This window comes from Schistocerca cancellata, chromosome 11 (assembly GCF_023864275.1).
Source record: "Schistocerca cancellata isolate TAMUIC-IGC-003103 chromosome 11, iqSchCanc2.1, whole genome shotgun sequence".
Lineage (NCBI taxonomy): Eukaryota > Metazoa > Arthropoda > Insecta > Orthoptera > Acrididae > Schistocerca > Schistocerca cancellata.
Window position 1 is genome coordinate 39,236,611 of NC_064636.1, and position 17,829 is coordinate 39,254,439.

The 17,829-nt window shown below is 43.9% G+C and overlaps 1 protein-coding gene across 1 annotated transcript in view; it reads left to right on the top strand.

Annotated features, from left to right (window-relative positions):
* Window positions 1-17,829, top strand: part of LOC126108622 (probable cationic amino acid transporter) — a 663,130-nt gene that overhangs the window by 586,055 nt on the left and 59,246 nt on the right. The window lies entirely within an intron of this gene.

Sequence of the window (17,829 nt, forward strand, 5' to 3'; positions counted from 1 at the left end):
GCCCCACCGTTACTTCCTCAAGGAGAAGCCGTACGAATGGGAAAAACCGACTGGTTAAAACAGACACCGGTATTTTAGTTCTGAATAACCGGTATTTTGGGGTATTTATCTGCTCTCTGCTGCCTTCACTACTTCATCCCTTATAGCTACCCATTGTTCTTCTACTGTATTTCTTTCCCCCATTCTTGTCAATTGTTCCCTTACGCTCTCCCTGAAACTCTGTACAACCTCTGGTTTAGTCAGTTTAACCAGGTCCCACCTCCTTAAATTCCCACCTTTCTGCAGTTTCTTCAGTTTTAATCTTACAGTTCATAACCAATGGCCAGAGTCCACATCTGCCCCTGGAAATGTCTTACAATTTAAAAACTGGTTCCTAAATCTCTGTCTTACCATTATATAATCTATCTGAAACCTGCCAGAGGGCTAGTAGAAATCCTTGGGTGACAGAAGAAATATTGAATTTAATTGACGAAAGGAAAAAATACAAAAATGCAGTAAATCAAGCAGGCAAAAAGGAATACAAACGTCTCAAAAATGAGATCGACAGGAAGTGCAAAATGGCTAAGCAGGCATGGCTACAGGACAAATGTAAGGATGTAGAGGCTTATCTCACTAGGGGTAAGACAGATACTGCCTACAGGAAAATTAAGGAGACCTTTGGAGAAAAGAGAACCACTTGCATGAATATCAAGAGCTCAGATGGAAACCCAGTTCTAAGCAAAGAAGGGAAAGCAGAAAGGTGGAAGAAGTATATAGAGGGTCTATACAAGGGCGATGTTCTTGAGGACAATATTATGGAAATGGAAGAGGATGTAGATGAAGATGAAATGGGAGATACGATACTGCGTGAAGAGTTTGACAGAGCACTGAAAGACCTGAGTCGAAACAAGGCCCCGGGAGTAGATAACATTCCATTAGAACTACCGACAGCCTTGGGAGAGCCAGTCCTGACAAACCTCTACCATCTGGTGAGCACGATGTATGAGACAGGCGAAATACCCTCAGACTTCAAGAAGAATATAATAATTCCAATCCCAAAGAAAGCAGGTGTTGACAGATGCGAAAATTACCGAACTATCAGTTTAATAAGTCACAGCTGCAAAATACTAACGCGAATTCTTTACAGACGAATGGAAAAACTGGTAGAAGTCGACCTCGAGGAAGACCAGATTGGATTCCGTAGAAATGTTGGAACACGTGAGGCAATACTGACTCTACGACTTGTCTTAGAAGAAAGATTAAGGAAAGGCAAACCTACGTTTCTAGCATTTGTAGACTTAGAGAAAGCTTTTGACAATGTTGACTGTAATAGTCTCTTTCAAATTCTGAAGGTGGCAGGGGTAAAATATAGGGAGCGAAAGGCTATTTACAATTTGTACAGAAACCAGATGGCAGTTATAAGAGTCGAGGGACATGAAAGGGAAGCAGTGGTTGGGAAGGTAGTGAGACAGGGTTGTAGCCTCTCCCCGATGCTATTCAATCTGTATACTGAGCAAGGAGTAAAGAAAACAAAAGAAAAGTTCGGAGTAGGTATTAAAATCCATGGAGAAGAATTAAAAAATTTGAGGTTCGCCGATGACATTGTAATTCTGTCAGAGACAGCAAAGGACTTCCAAGAGCAGTTGAACGGAATGGACAGTGTCTTGAAAGGAGTGTATAAGATGAACATCAACAAAAGGAAAACGAGGATAATGGAATGTAGTCGAATTAAATCGGGTGATGATGCCGGAATTAGATTAGGAAATGAGACACTTAAAGTAGTAAAGGAGTTTTGCTGTTTGGGGAGCAAAATAACTGTTGATGGTCGAAGTAGAGAGGATATAAAATGTAGACTGGCAATGGCAAGGAAAGCGTTTCGGAAGAAGAGAAATTTGTTAACATCGAGTATTGATTTAAGTGTCAGGAAGTCGTTTCTGAAAGTATTTGTATGGAGTGTAGCCATGTATGGAAGCGAAACATGGACGATAAATAGTTTAGACAAGAAGAGAATAGAAGCTTTGCAAATGTGGTGCTACAGAAGAATGCTGAAAATTAGATGATGATGATGATGAGCGTTTGGCGTCATTGGCCGGGAGGCCCCTCGCGGGGCAGGTCCGGCCGCCTTGGCGCAGGTCTTATTACATTCGGCGCCACATTGGGCGACCTGCACGCCGGATGGGGATGAAATGATGATGAACACAACACAACACCCAGTCCCTGAGCGGAGAAAATCTCCGACCCAGCCGGGAATCGAACCCGGGCCCGGAGGACGGCAATCCGTCACGCTGACCACTCAGCTACTGGGGCGGACTGAAAATTAGATGGGTAGATCACATAACTAATGAGGAGGTACTGAATAGAATTGGGGAGAAGAGGAGTTTGTGGCACAACTTAACTAGAAGAAGGGATCGGTTGGTAGGACATTTTCTGAGGCATCAAGGGATCACAAATTTGGTACTGGAGGGTAGCGTGGAGGGTATAAATCGTAGACGGAGAGTAAGAGATGAATACACTAAGCAGATTCGGAAGGATGTAGGCTGTGGTAGGTACTGGAGATGAAGATGCTAGCACAGGATAGAGTAGCATGGAGAGCTGCATCAAACCAGTCTCAGGACTGAAGACCACAACAACAACAACAACAACATGTGCGGTGTGCAACAAGTGGCCTCTTCCTGGTCCATTCGGCAGTTTCCCGCCCTCGTCGCCGGACATCCATTGGATTGCAGAGTGGCACCAACCCTAGTGTCGAAATATTTTTACGGAGTGGCGTAATAGTGAAGTACAATCCTTCATTTGCTTTAAAGGATTAAAGATTTGTCTACCATTTCTATGGAACGATAAAAGAGGAAGGAAATTGTGGTAACAGTAATAAATTGAAAATTTAACAACAATTCATTTCATAATACACAATAAAAATAGAAAGTATCTGATCTACTGTCTGTGCCTACATAATATGCATTTATCTGTTTATAGTCCTCGAAAACGGAGAAATTCCCATGAAAAATATTCTACAACCACCGTTATCACCCTTTAACACTGACTACTCGTAATGGCCAAATAGTAATACGATCTCTGATTACCACATGACTTTTGAACAGAGTTTCAAAAAAATTACACTCATGCTCATAAATTAAGCACAATTGCAGAATGTGGTGCCACACAACGTGGCACTACACAAAACTGGCGCTAATAGCATAGGCACATAGGGAACACACACGACACAGATCTGCATGTCCACGGTATTGGTGATAAGTTGGGAAAACCGTCCCGAAACACATGTGCTACAAAACGCCACTGTTTCCTGCACACGTACCCCGACATCAGTATGGGGTATGACCACCGTGCACACGTACACAGGCCGCACAACGGGTTGGCGTACTCTGGATCAGGTGGTCGAGCAGCTGCTGGGGTACAGCCTCCCATTCCTGCACCAGCGGCTGTCGGAGCTCCCGAAGTGTCGTAGGGGTTTGGAGACGTGCAGCGATACGTCGACCGAGAGCATCCCAGACGTGCTCGATGGGGTTTAGGTCTGGAGAACAGGCAGGCCACTCCATTCGCCTGATATCTTCTGTTTCAAGATACTCCTCCACGATGGCATCTCGGTGGGGCCGTGGGTTATCATCCATCAGGAGGAAGGTGGGACCCACTGCACCCCTGAAAAGTCGGACATACTGGTGCAAAATACGTCCCGATACACTGACCTGTTACAGGGCCTCTGTCAAAGATATGCAGGGGTGTACGTGCACCAATCATAATCCCACCCCACACCATCAAACCACGACCTGAATACAGGTCCCTTTCAAGGACTTTAAGAGGTTGGTATGTGGTTCCTGGTTCACGCCAGATGAAAACCCGGCCAGAATCACTGTTCAGAGTATACCTGGACTCGACTGTGAACATAACCTGGGACCACTGTTCCAATGACCATGTACTGTCCTATTGACACCAGGCTTTAGGGTCCCGAGCGAGGCTACCTGCAGTACTCCGTGGCCGTCTGCGGGCACTGATGGTGAGATATCGGTCTTATTGTGGTGTTGTACACTGTGGACGTCCCGTACTGTAGCGCCTGGACACGTTTCCTGTCTGCTGGAATCGCTGCCATAATCTCGAGATCACACTTTGTGGCAAACGGAGGGCCCGTGCTACGACCTGCTGTGTTTGACCAGCCTCCAGTCGCCCTAGTATCCTACCCCTCATAACGTCATCGATGTGTTCTTTGAGCCATTTTCAACACACAGTCACCATTAGCACGTCTGGAAACGTCTGCACACTTACTCGCTGCACCGTACTCTGACATGCACCAACACACGTCTGCGTATGTGGACTGCTGCCAGCGCCACCGTGCGACGACCGCAGGTCAAATGCACCGCACGGTCAGACCCCGAGCTGATTTAAACCCGCAAACCGCCCATCTGAGCGTTGGTTCACCATGTATCAGCATTATCCTTAATGTATGAGCATGAGTGCAGAATCAATAGCAAAATACTGTGGATTTTATTGTAGTATTCAGCCACTGGTCACTTTCCGAGAAAAGCAGCGAATGGTTTTCTTTTATTTGCGAGTTTAATTTTATATTTGGAATGTATCTACCTTGTAACTGCGAGAGTCAAAATTCTTCCATCTTTGTTCAACTTCTACGTTTATTACAGGAAAACCGAAAATCAGTTATTTAAGATACCGGTTATTTTGAGCGGTTTTAACAGTCAATTTAATCTGGCGCTGAAAAGCCAGCATAACCGAAAACTTCTTGTTTCGGAGATAACTGCCATCCCTTAGACGCCATAGTTCATGGGAATGTTTTTTGACAATACTTACGATGATTCGTCGAATCAAAGTGTCATGGTATGAAAATTGTTTCACTGTTTACAGACGTAATTAAGAATATATAACAATTTTGACAATACTTACGATGATTCGTCGAATCAAAGCGTCATGGTATGAAAACTGTTGCACTGTTTACAGACGTAATTAAGAATATATAACATTTTTAATTTTCTTGATACATTAATTGCTAAATGCGCCTGCATTAAAATCTATTTAAATGCGTATCATTTAATATTTGCTCTTCTTCCTCTTCTTCTTCCTGAAACGCTTCTGCTTATGCATGTCATACGCAGAGCCCCTTCCAAGCTTCTCTTTTGTCTCACAGTCCATCATTTAGCATCTTCTCCCTTTGCAGTCCTCTTGGTTCATATCGTCCTTCACCTGGTCCCTTCATCTTGTTTGTGGTCTCGCAACTGGTCTTCTTCCAGATTCTGACCATTCTGAGGATGTTCTAGGTAGCCGTTTCTGGCCCCTTTCTTTGTCTCCATAGTTCCCTGTAGGCGCCTGCCGTTGTGGCTGAGCGGTTCTAGGCGCTTCAGTCTGGAACCGCGCGACCGCTACGGTCGCAGGTTCGAATCCTGCCTCGGGCACGGATGTGTGTGGTGTCACTAGGTTAGTTAGGTTTAAGTAGTTCTGTTCTAGGGGACTGATGACATCAGGTGTTAAGTCCCATAGTGCTCAGAGCCATTTGAACCAACCCTGTAGGCGCATGATCTGCAGGGTGTTTCATATTGTCTCTTTCCTTATCCTGTCGCTTCTTGCTTTATCCAGGATCCCTCAAGGAAAGTGCATCTCTGTTGCTTGCGTTCTACTCAGATATTCATTTGTCCAAGTCCAATCTTCTGATCCATGGGTAAAAATAGGCAGGTATGTTAGAATTTCTAATTCCATCCGATAGACAATAATACAATTTCGAATAATTTTCTATCCTCTCCGAAATACCATTCTTGATCCTCCCATCCTTGGTTAATTTACTTCCTAGATACCTGAAAGCATCTATTTCTTTAATAATTTTTCCATTGCAACTTACCTCCTTCACTTGTTTTCATTTTTGCTTCTGATTTTCGTCACTTTTAGTTAAGCTTATTTCCATACCTGCTTCTGATTACTCTCTGCCAGATATTTAGTTGCTTTTTCCAATTTCTACTCATTTTCTTCCCAAATCATCACAACATCTGAATATGCTATGATTTTTATGTCGCCTGCCTTTAATCCTCGGTGAAATTTCCTTACGAAGTTGACCATGAGTATATTAAAACGCGCTGATTAGAGCACACTTCCTTGGCAAACCCCTCTGTCCGTTATAAACCATTCTGATTTTTTGCCATCTATTATAACATAGTGCAGGCATTTTTTGTACATGTTTCTGGTTCTCAGTTGCATTCGTTTTGACAAATTCGATATATTCAGAGCTTGCCATATCACTTCCCTTGTAATAATGCCATAAGCCTTTTATATATCTACGAAAGCAGCAACGATGTCTTTCCCAAATTCTCATTTCTTTTCTAAACCCATCTGGCTGTAAATATGGAATCTGTCATTATAGAGATCCAAAGATATTCTGGTCGTACGTGAAGTACGTTAGCGGCAAGAAACAACCAATGCCTTCTCTGCGCGATAGCAATGGAGATACTATCGAAGACAGTGCTGCCAAAGCAGAGTTACTAAACACAGCCTTCCGAAATGCCTTCACAAAAGAAGACGAAGTAAACATTCCAGAATTCGAATCGAGAACAGCTGCCAACATTACTAACGTAGAAGTAAATATCCTCAGAGTACTGAAGCAACTTAAATCACTTAATAAAAGCAAGTCTGCCGGCCGAAGTGGCCGTGCGCTTAAAGGCGCTGCAGCCTGGAACCGCAAGACCGCTACGGTCGCAGGTTCGAATCCTGCCTCGGGCATGGATGTTTGTGATGTCCTTAGGTTAGTTAGGTTTAACTAGTTCTAAGTTCTAGGGGACTAATGACCTCAGCAGTTGAGTCCCATAGTGCTCAGAGCCATTTTTGAAAAGCAAGTCTTCTGGTCCAGACTGTATACCAATTAGGTTCCTTTCGGAGTATGCTGATGCATTAGCTCCATACTTCACAATCATATACAACCGTTCGCTCGACGAAAGATCCGTAGCCAAAGACTGAAAAGTTGCACAGGTCACACCAATATTCAAGAAAGGTAGTAGGAGTAATCCACTAAATTACAGGCCCATATCGTTAACGTCGATATGCAGCAGGATTTTAGGACATATATTGTGTTCGAACATCATGAATCACCTAGAAGACACACATTCAACATGGGTTTAGAAAACATCGTTCCTGTGAAACACAACAAGCTCTTTATTGACATGAAGTGTTGAGTGCTATTGACAAGGGATTTCAGATCGATTCCGTATTTCTGGATTTCCGAAAGGCTTTTGACACTGTACCACGCAAGCGGCTCGTAGTGAAATTGCGTGCTTATGGAATATCGTGTCAGTTATGTGGCTGGACTTGCGATTTCCTGTCAGAGAGGTCACAGTTCGTAGTAACTGACGGAAAGTCATCGAGTACAACAGAAGTGATTTCAGGCGTTCCCCAAGGTAGTATTATAGGCCCTTTGCTGTTCCTTATCTATATAAACGACTTGGGAGACAATCTGAGCAGCCGTCTTCGGTTGTTTGCAGCTGACGCTGTCGTTTATCGACTAATAAAGTCATCAGAAGACCACAACAAACCGCTAAACGAATTAGAAAAGATATCTGAATGGTGCGAAAAGTGGCAGTTGACCCTGAATAACGAAAAGTGTGAGGTCATCCACGTGAGTGCTAGAAGGACGGTTAGACGATAAATCATTCAAAACTAAAAGCTGTAAATTCAACAAAATATCTCGGAATTACAATTACGAAAAACTGAAAGTGGAAGGGACACATAGAAAATGTTGTGGGGAAGGCCAACCAAAGACTGCGTTTTATTGGCAGGACACTTAGAAAATGTAACAGACCTACTAAGGAGACTGCCTACACTACGCTTGTCCGTCCTCTTTTAGAATACTGCTGCGCGGTGTGTGATCCTTACCAGATAGGACTGACGGAGTACATCGAAAAAGTTCAAAGAAAGGCAGCAAGTTTTGGATTATCGCGAAATATGGGAGAGAGTGTCACAGAAATGATACAGGATTCGGGCTGGAAATCATTAAAAGGAAGGCGTTTTTCGTTGCGGCGGAATCTCCTCACGAAATTCCAATCACCAACATTCTCCTCCGAAAGCGAAAATATTTTGTTGACACCGACCTACATAGGGAGGAAAGATCACCACGATAAAATAAGGGAAATCAGAGCTCGTACGGAAAGATATAGGTGTTCAATCTTTCCGCGCACTATACGAAATTGGAATAATAGAGAATTGTGAAGGTGGTTCGATGAATCCTCTGCCGGGCACTTGAATGTGATTTGCAGAGTATCGATGTAGATGTAGATAGAAGAAAGAATAGTACCAGGACAAAGTATGCCCTTACATTGACTGACACATCACTGCAAACAAATAAACAAATTATTGGTATAAGATGGTCGCAGGCTTCCAGCTGCACCAAGTGGTTGAAATGCCACGACCTTTCCACTATGTACCCTGTGGTCATTGTCAAGTGCAATGACTGCTGCCGGGCTGCCGGTAGACCTTTATATATTCCAGCTGCTGGCTGTGATGTCACGGCACTTACGCGGGGCCACAGAAATATACAGGCCCTCCCATGTGGGACACGGCACCTAACCCTAGAGGTCTTAACAGCCGTCTCCGACGAGGAGTGGATTACTATTATCAATGACCTTAATAAGTTTTAACTGCACATTTAAATATGTGCAAGTTCTCAGTACCATCCAACAAAGCTAAGACATTCAATGGGTACCTAAAACCTTTAGTGGGTATCTTTCCACAGACATACTGATTTCCCCTGGCCACTGCACGGAACTGAGTGTTCATCATACAGGGTGTTACAAAAAGGTACGACCAAACTTTCAGGAAACATTCCTCACACACAAATCAAGAAAAGATGTTATGTGAACATGTGTCCAGAAACGCTTAATTTCCATGTTAGAGCTCATTTTAGTTTCGTCAGTGTGTACTGTACTTCCTCGACTCACCGCCAGTTGGCCCAATTGAAGGAAGGTAATGTTGACTTCGGTGCTTGTGTTGACATGCGACTCATTGCTCTACAGTACTAGCATCAAGCACATCAGTACATAGCATCAACAGGTTAGTGTCCATCACGAACGAGGTTTTGCAGTCAGGGCAATGTTTACAAATGCGGAGTTGGCAGATGCCCATTTGATGTACGGATTAGCACGGGGCAATAGCCGTGGCGCGGTACGTTTGTATCGAGGCAGAATTCCAGAACGGAGGTGTCCCGACAGGAAAACATTCGAAGCAATTGGTCGGCGTCTTAGGGAGGACGGAACATTCCAGCCTACGACTCGCGACTGGGGAAGACCTAGAACGACGAGGACGCCTGCAATGGACGAGGCAATTCTTCGTGCGGTTGACGATAACCCTAATCTCAGCGTCAGAGAAGTTGCTGCTGTACAAGGTAACGTTGACCACGTTACTGTATGGAGAGTGCTACGGGGGAACCAGTTGTTTCCGTACCGTGTACAGCGTGTGCAGGCACTATCGGCAGCTGATTGGCCTCCACGGGTACACTTCTGCGAATGGTTCATCCGACAATGTGTCAATCCTCATTTCAGTGCAAATGTTCTCTTTACGGATGAGGCTTCATTCCGACGTGATCAAATTGTAAATTTTCACAATCGACACGTGTGGGCTGACGAGAATCCGCACGCAATTGTGCAATCACGTCATCAACACAGATTTTCTGTGAACGTTTGAGCAGGCATTGTTGGTGATGTCTCGATTGGGCCCCACGTTCTTCCACCTACGCTCAATGGAGCACGTTATTACGATTTCATGCGCGATACTCTACCTGTGCTGCTAGAACGTGTGCCTTTACAAGTACAACATGTGGTTCGTGCACGATGGAGCTCCTGCACATTTCAGTCGAAGTGTTTGTACGCTTCTCAACAACAGATTCGGTGACCGACGGATTGGTAGAGGCGGACCAATTCCGTGGCCTCCACGCTCTCCTGACCTCAACTCTCTCGACTTTCATTTATGGGGGCATTTGAAAGCTGTCGTCTACGTAACCCCGGTACCAAATGTAGAGACTCTTCGTGCTCGTATTGTGGACGGCTGTGATACAATACGCCATTCTCGAGGGCTGCATCAGCGCATCAGGGATTCCATGTGACGGAGGGTGGATGCACGTATCCTCGCTAATGGAGGACATTTTGAACATTTCCTGTAACAAAATGTTTGAAGTCACGCCGGTACGTTCTGTTGCTGTGTGTTTCCATTCCACGATTAATGTGATTTGAAGAGAAGTAATAAAAGCGTTTCTGGACGCATGTCCACATAACATATTTTCTTTCTTTGTTTGTGAGGTATTTTTCCTGAAAGTTTGGTCGTACCTTTTTGTAACACCCTGTGTATGGTAGACAAGGCTACTAGTGTGATGTCTCCAGTTTGTTGCAGAGCCCTTATTTTTTGTGAGGCCCATCCTCACAGCACCCTTATGTATGTATGTTGACTCCATGTCTGATGCTCCCACATCAACCTCGTGATTGCATAATGCCACTCCATCCTGAGTTGCAGGCAGCCATCTTTTTTGAGGGTGTTGTTGGAATTTTTAGGATTGTCTACCCCAACTGGTAAAGCGGAACCCTTATCAAATAACTTTGTTGTTTGCCTGTCTGTCTGTCTGTCTGCTAGAAGATGATGTTTGGATTGCGGGGTGCCCAGCTGCGCGGTTATTCAGTGCTTGCACAAATTGCCAAGCTTTTCACAGTCCGATCTTCCACTTGCACGAATGATTATGAAATGATGAGGACAACACAAACACCCAGTCATCTTGAGACAGGTGAAAATCCCTGACCCCGCCGGGAACCGAACCCGGGACCCCGGGCTCGGGAAGCGAGAACGCTACCGCGAGACCGCGAGCTGGGGACTGTCTGTCTGGGAGTCAACCTGTGCACATATGTGGCGATGCCGTGAGTACCAGTGACATCACAGCCAGCAGATAAAGTACATAAGGCCATATCAGCCAGAGGTGTACAAATTCTCCTTCCAGCCTGCCTGCCCGTATCACTGCCACAACCGTTAAACCAGCTCAACCTGCCGGAACGGAGACTACTTCGCAGTGGTTAAAGCAGGCCAACTTGGGTTTCCACTAGCCACGAAAGGTTCAAGTGACTTCTTCGGCCTGCTGAATCGCACAACAGGTTGTGCTGTCTCTCCAGTGTTATTAGAGATTAGCCATGTATTTGCATAGGTAGTTTCACTGCAGCCCATCTTTGTAACTATAGGAGCAGCAGAATCAAGAGCTGCACGGGGTAGCCGCACTAGGGCGTCCTGTCACGGTTCATGTGGCTCTCCCCGTCGGAGGTTTGAGTAATCCCTTGGGCATGGGTGTGTGTGTTGTCCTTAGTGTAAGTTACTTTAAGTAATACTGCTCAGCAGTGTGGGATCCGTACCAGATAGGGTTGATACAAGACATAGAGAAGATCCAACGGAGAGCAGCGCGCTTCGTTACAGGATCATTTAGTAATCGCGAAAGCGTTACGGAGATGATAGATAAACTCCAGTGGAAGACTCTGCAGGAGAGACGCTCAGTAGCTCGGTACGGCCTTTTATTGAAGTTTCGAGAACATATCTTCACCGAAGAGTCTAGCAGTATATTGCTCCCTCCTACGTATATCTCGCGAAGAGACCATGAGGATAAAATCAGAGAGATTAGAGCCCACACAGAGGCATACCGACAATCCTTCTTTCCACGAACAATACGAGACTGGAATAGAAGGGAGAACCGATAGAGGTACTGAAGGTACCCTCCGCCACACACCGTCAGGTGGCTTGCGGAGTATGGATGTAGATGTAGATGTAGAAGTTAGATTAAGTAGTGCGTAAGCCTAGGGACCGATGACCTCAGCAATTTGGTCCCATAGTCCTTACCACAAATTTTTCCAAAATCAAGAAACCAAACTTAAAGGACATTGAGAAGAAATGAAGAATTTGGGAATATATACCATTCACAAAACAGAGCCCAAGGCCAGCAGGGGAAAAGTTGTTGCATATTTATGAGGCAGTTTCAAATAATTCTGTAGTTGCCTGGCAATGCAAATTGTGTAAAAACTTGATAAACACTCACTGGGAACCTCAAGTATGTTACGAAAAGTTTGTAAATTTGACCAGTAATTTCCTCAATCTATAAATATTTTGAAAGAGGATGAGGACTTAATGGCTGACAAGTGTGTGGAAATGTGTGCTAATAACTTAAGGCTATTTACCAGTACATAGGCTTTCTAAGTTTAGGACAGACATTGACTGAAAAAGGAAAAAAATTGGCCCAGCAAGTATTAAAAGCCATTCTGGTGAAATGCGATGTAATGAGAAGAACTCTTGGTATGAAAGAAAACTCCTTCTTTCATATATGTGCCTGTTACATTAGCATAATGTGAAAAAATGAACTTCTTGTCTGATAAGATGTAATTGAGTAGTTTAAAATGAACTATTTTGGCAACTTAGAATCAATTCAGCAAACCCATAGTATACATCCTGGAAAAACTGGTTGAAATTGCTATACCTGGAATCATATGAGATGCGACAATAAAGTAATGAGACTGACTTTCTTTGCAAGATGTGGCAACCCTGCAGGCTTGCATAGGCACAATATCTTTGACCTTCGTCTATAAGCTGCTTCTAGTCCAATCGATGCAACTGCTCAGTCATGAGTTGTGCTGTAATAAGTTAACACGTGTTTGTGTCTCTCGTCACGGAAATGGAACCGCATAATATTGCGCAGCGGTGTGCCATTTCTTTTTGCATTAAATTTAATGAAAACGCGACGACAACTTACAGTAAGCTTCAGAAGGCCTTTGGAGAGGCGGTTATGTCAAGAGCTCAAGTTTTTCATTGGCATAAAATGTTTAGTGAAGGCAGAACCAATGTTGAAGATGAAGACCGCAGTGGACGACCATCAACCTCACAGACTGATGTTAACTTGGCTAGCGTGCGTTAACTCGTACGATCTGATCGAAGATTATCCGTAAAAATGATTGTACAAGAACTGAACATAAATCGAGAAATGGTCCGTCCAGTAATAACTGAAGGTCTTGGTATGAGAAAGATTTGTGCAAAAATGATTCCCAAAAATCTCACTCCACAACAGCGAGAAACACTGAAAAATGTGGCAGCCGATCCGTTAGAGCAAACGGAAATCAATCCAGAATTGTTGAGCCGTGTTATCACTGGTGATGGAAGTTGGTTTTTTTTCAGTACAATCCAGAGACAGAACGCCAAAGTTCGCAATGGTGCTCAAAGAGATCACCCAGACCAAAAAAAGCTCGCATGTCAAAGTCAAAAGTTAAATGCATGCTTGTCTGCTTCTTTGATTCCAAGGGAATTGTTCATAAAGAGTGGGTGCCTCCTGGACAAACAGTTAACCAATATTACTACAAAGAGATTTTAGAAAGATTTCGTAAAAGAGTTCTTCGTGTCTGTGCCAACATTGCTGATAATTGGATTCTGCATCACAATAATGCGCCATCCCATACTGCTCTGTCAGTACAGCAATTTTTAACCTCAAAACGAATTTCAGTACTACCACAGCCACCTTATTCACCAGATATCGCTCCGTGCGACTTTTTCCTATTTCCAAGAGTCAAAACGGCGGTCAAGGGACACCATTTTCAATCGACACAAGATGTCCAAAAAGCTGTGACGAGGGTCTTGAAGGATATTACAGAAGATGAGTTCCAGAAATGTTACCACTAATGGCAGAAGCGCTGAAAAAAGTGTGTGCAATCATAAGGTAACTACTTTGAAGGAGACAACACCAAACTTGACTAAAACGGTAAGCAACATTTTTTTCACGTCAGTCTCATTACTTTACTGTCGCACCTCGTGTGTGGGTGGAACCCACGAAGGTTACAGAAATTAGCGTTCAAAAACCTTACTTTATTTGGTATTGAAGTATAATAGTCATGTTCAGATTCTTAGGTGCAAAGGATCTCGACTTTCAAACTTGTTTTTGCTCACTGTAGGGAGCACATGACCTGATGATAGCTAGTACTTGTCGAAAGTGAGTGAAGTTGCAGAGAAATCCATTCAAATCGAAATAAATAAATAAGCCAGAAATACGAGGGTGGTTTGAAGAGTTCTCGGAATCACCATTAGAGGTCAGCGGTAGCGCTACGAGATGCCCACGTGAAATTCATTGGACTGTTGCCTGTAAACACGTGTCGCGTCAGTGCTCTTGGGAGAGAGCTGTGGCGGTGACGTGGCTCTTTTTTGTTCCCGCGTAGTGATTTGTGAAGATGGAAAAAATAATCGAGATTCGAGGAGTGTCTAACATTCTGCGTGGTGTCTGTTTGTTATAAGTCGTGTCTCCCTACCACTTTCGCGCAACGACGCTCTGAGCGTGTTTTTTAGGGAATTGACTAGTTTGAACCTGGGACCTGTTGCTGGTAAGGAGACGCCAGACCACACATGACATGTAGAGTTCAGAAGAGTTCAGTGAGACTAGCGATGATATAACCAAATACTTAATGATTTCAGCGTCAGCTCCACTGCACTCCCTGTAAAAGAATCTTAATACTAACTAAATTTAGTGGAAGGGGTTCAAGGGTTTCCTATGTTTAGTTAGCTGGTAAAATAACGTCGGAAAAGCAGTTACGTTTACCATTGGAAACTTTATTCTACTCACAAAACATTGTTTATAAATTGCACTATTGATAAAAGGAAATATTTTAATACAAGATGATAAAAACCAACTGCGTTCAACAAAAATGTGAACGAATATTCCCTGAATGGGTTTCCAAGTTCTACAATGGATCGAAGGATGACCTATGCCATATCACATCTATAATCTAGATTTAAGTTAAGTTTAATAAAAGAGAAAACTATCAAAAATGGTCTACAGTGACCCTCAGTTATCTTTAATTACTTATCTAACTTGTCGTAAATTACAGTGGCTGATGTGACTTCTCAATAACTATATAATAGAAAAATCATCGCGTTTCAGATTTTTACTTCAAGTGGCAAATGTGAACACCATGAGATTTAATTGAAGATCGACACTAGTCTTACGTAAAAAGGGGGTGTAACAGATGAGACTTCTGCAGTTCTGAGTGAAGCTTTATGCGCTGTTATGCGGCATCGCGTGCGTTCATTACCTTGTCGTTGGTTAGGCAGCGTCAGGGGGCGGCGGGCAGCGCAGCTCCATACAGCCCGCCGTCTCGGAAGCAACTCTCTCCTAACTTCTCGTTATTACAATTTACCGAAGTTGGTTTAAAAAAAGCTATCTCGCTGTGTTTTCAACTGACCAATCAGTCGTGGTGGGGCAATGTTTTTATCGTTTGCAATGTAACAGAGACGCGAAAAAGTCTCACGCTAAAACTTGCAGCTGTGTTAGTGTTATAGTAAGATCTATACTGTTCTTCTGGAGGGCTCTATCTTTTAACATGGGCTGGGAGGTGGTCCTGTCGGTCAGCCGGCGATGTGGGTGTCCGTCCCTTATCATAGGGCCTTCTAGCTTAACACGGTTCTGCTCTCGGCTTCTGTTCTCGTTTCTTCCCTCGGAACTGCGTCTGTTTCACGGTGGGGAGGTATGACATGCATTTAGGCGTTCTTGGGTTCGTCTGTGGTATTCCATTTGCTCACTCGTTGATCGTATTACTTTGGTTAATTTAATGTCAGGATTTATTCGGAGCTATGTGACATACTGCCGGATTTGCTTATCATGTCAGGGTTTTCATGGAAGGTATTGGATTTGCCTGACACCTTACAAGTGATTAAATACTTCGTAAAGAAAGGTATGAAAGCAAAGGACATTCGTGCCGATTTCCAGAGTACACTGGGGGACGCTGCTCCTTCATATTCAACTGTTGCCAAGTGGACAGATGAACTTAAACCAGGTCGGGAGAGCTTAGATGATGGTCCGCGCAGTCGTCGGCCAAGATGTGTCACTACTCCAGAAATCATTGAAATCTGAACAAAATGGTCATGGAGGATCGCCGACGGAAAGTGCGTGAAATTGCTCACGCTTGCCAGATGTCATCTGAAAGGATATATCACATTTTAACTGAAGAATTAGAAACTAACAAATTATCTGCAAAATGGGTGCCGCGACTCTTGACGCTGGATCAAAAACGCAGGAGAATGGACGTATCGGAACAGTGTTTGGCCCGTTTTAGGAGAAACAAACAAGATTTGTTGCACCGGTTTGTGAGCACAGACGAAACTTGCATACACTACTATACTCCAGAGACAAAACAACAGTCAAAGCAGTCGATACATGCTGATTCTCCGTCACCAAAGAAAACAAAGACAACTCCTTTGGCGGGGAAGCTCATGGTATTAGTGTTCTGGGATGCGAAGGGGATTCTGTTTGTAGATTACCTCCCCACTGGGCAAACTATTACTGGAGAATACTATGATAACCTCCTGGACAAATTGCAACAAAAGATACGCGAAAAAGGCCGGGTTTAGCAAGGAAGAAACTCATCTTCCATCAAGACAATGGGCGCCCACTCACATGTGTCGTCGCCATGGCAAAATTACACGAACTAAGGTATGAACTGTTGCCACACCCGGCTTAATCACCTGATATGGCTCCGTCAGACTTCCATCTCTTCCCAAAACTGAAAATTTTTCTCGGTGGACGAAGACTCACTTCAAACAAAGAATTGATAGCTGGAGTTGACAACCATTTTGCAGGTCTGGAGGAAACTCATTTTCGAGATGGAATCAAGGTACTGGAACATCGTTGAACCAAGAGCATTAATCTACAAGGAGACTACATTGAAAAACAGAAAATGTTTCAGTGATGTAAGTACCTTTTTTTTTATTCTGTTCCCAGAACTTTTCTAACCACCCTCGTATACTGAAAAGGAAAAAAAGAGGACAAAGAAAATCCACCATTTTCTGGACTACAATGACCCAAAATGAATATTTATTACACTGACCATCGTCTTGTGATACTTGGATTTAAAAAAGACTTTTCATCAACTTCCGGAAGCTATTCATAATATTACAATAGGTGCAGACACAATAGACTGCTGCATAGCATAGCACTGTGCGAAGACGAGCAGGAAAGCAAGTCCTGTAGCCTGCTTGGGTTGGGCATAACCTGGCTTGGACGTGAGTAAAGCAACCTCTCCATTCTGCTGATAACGTGGGGCAGCTAGCGGAATGTGTACACTTCAGGTACCAACAACACATCAGCACCCATTCCACTCGGCAATGCCTAAAGCGTGCTTGATCGAAAGCATTTTAACTAGTTAATTTGAGTGAGAGCTCGAGAACATATTCAGTCCGCAGCTCATGGTCCAGTGGCTAGTGCCTCTGGGTCCCGGGTTCGATTCCCGGCCGGGTTGGGGATTTTCTCTGCCTGGGGACTGGGTGTTAGTTTATCTTCATCATTTCATCATCATCATCATCATCATTCGTGACAATTGCTCGATTGGACTGTGAAAAAAAATTGGACTGTGTAAAGAATTGGGACTTTGTACAGGTGCTGATGACTGTGCAGTTGAGCGCCTCACCAACCAAACGTCTCCATCTACATATACATCCATACTCCGCAAGCCACCTGACGGTGTGTAGCGGAGGGTACCTCCATCGGTTCTCCCTTCTATTCCAGTCTCATATTGTTCGTGAAAAGAAAGATTGTCGGTATGCCTCTGTGTGGGCTCTAATCTCTCTGACTTTATCCTCATGATCTCTTCGCGATATATACATAGGGGGGAGCAATATACTGCTTGACTCCCTGGTGAAGGTATGTTCTCGAAACTTTAATAAAAGCCCGTACCGAGCTACTGAGCGTCTCTCCTGCAGAGCCTTCCACTGGAGTTTATCTATCATCTCTGTAACGCTTTTGCGATTACTAAATGATCCTGTAACGAAGCACACTGCTCTCCGTTGGATCTTGTCTATCTCTTCTATCAACCT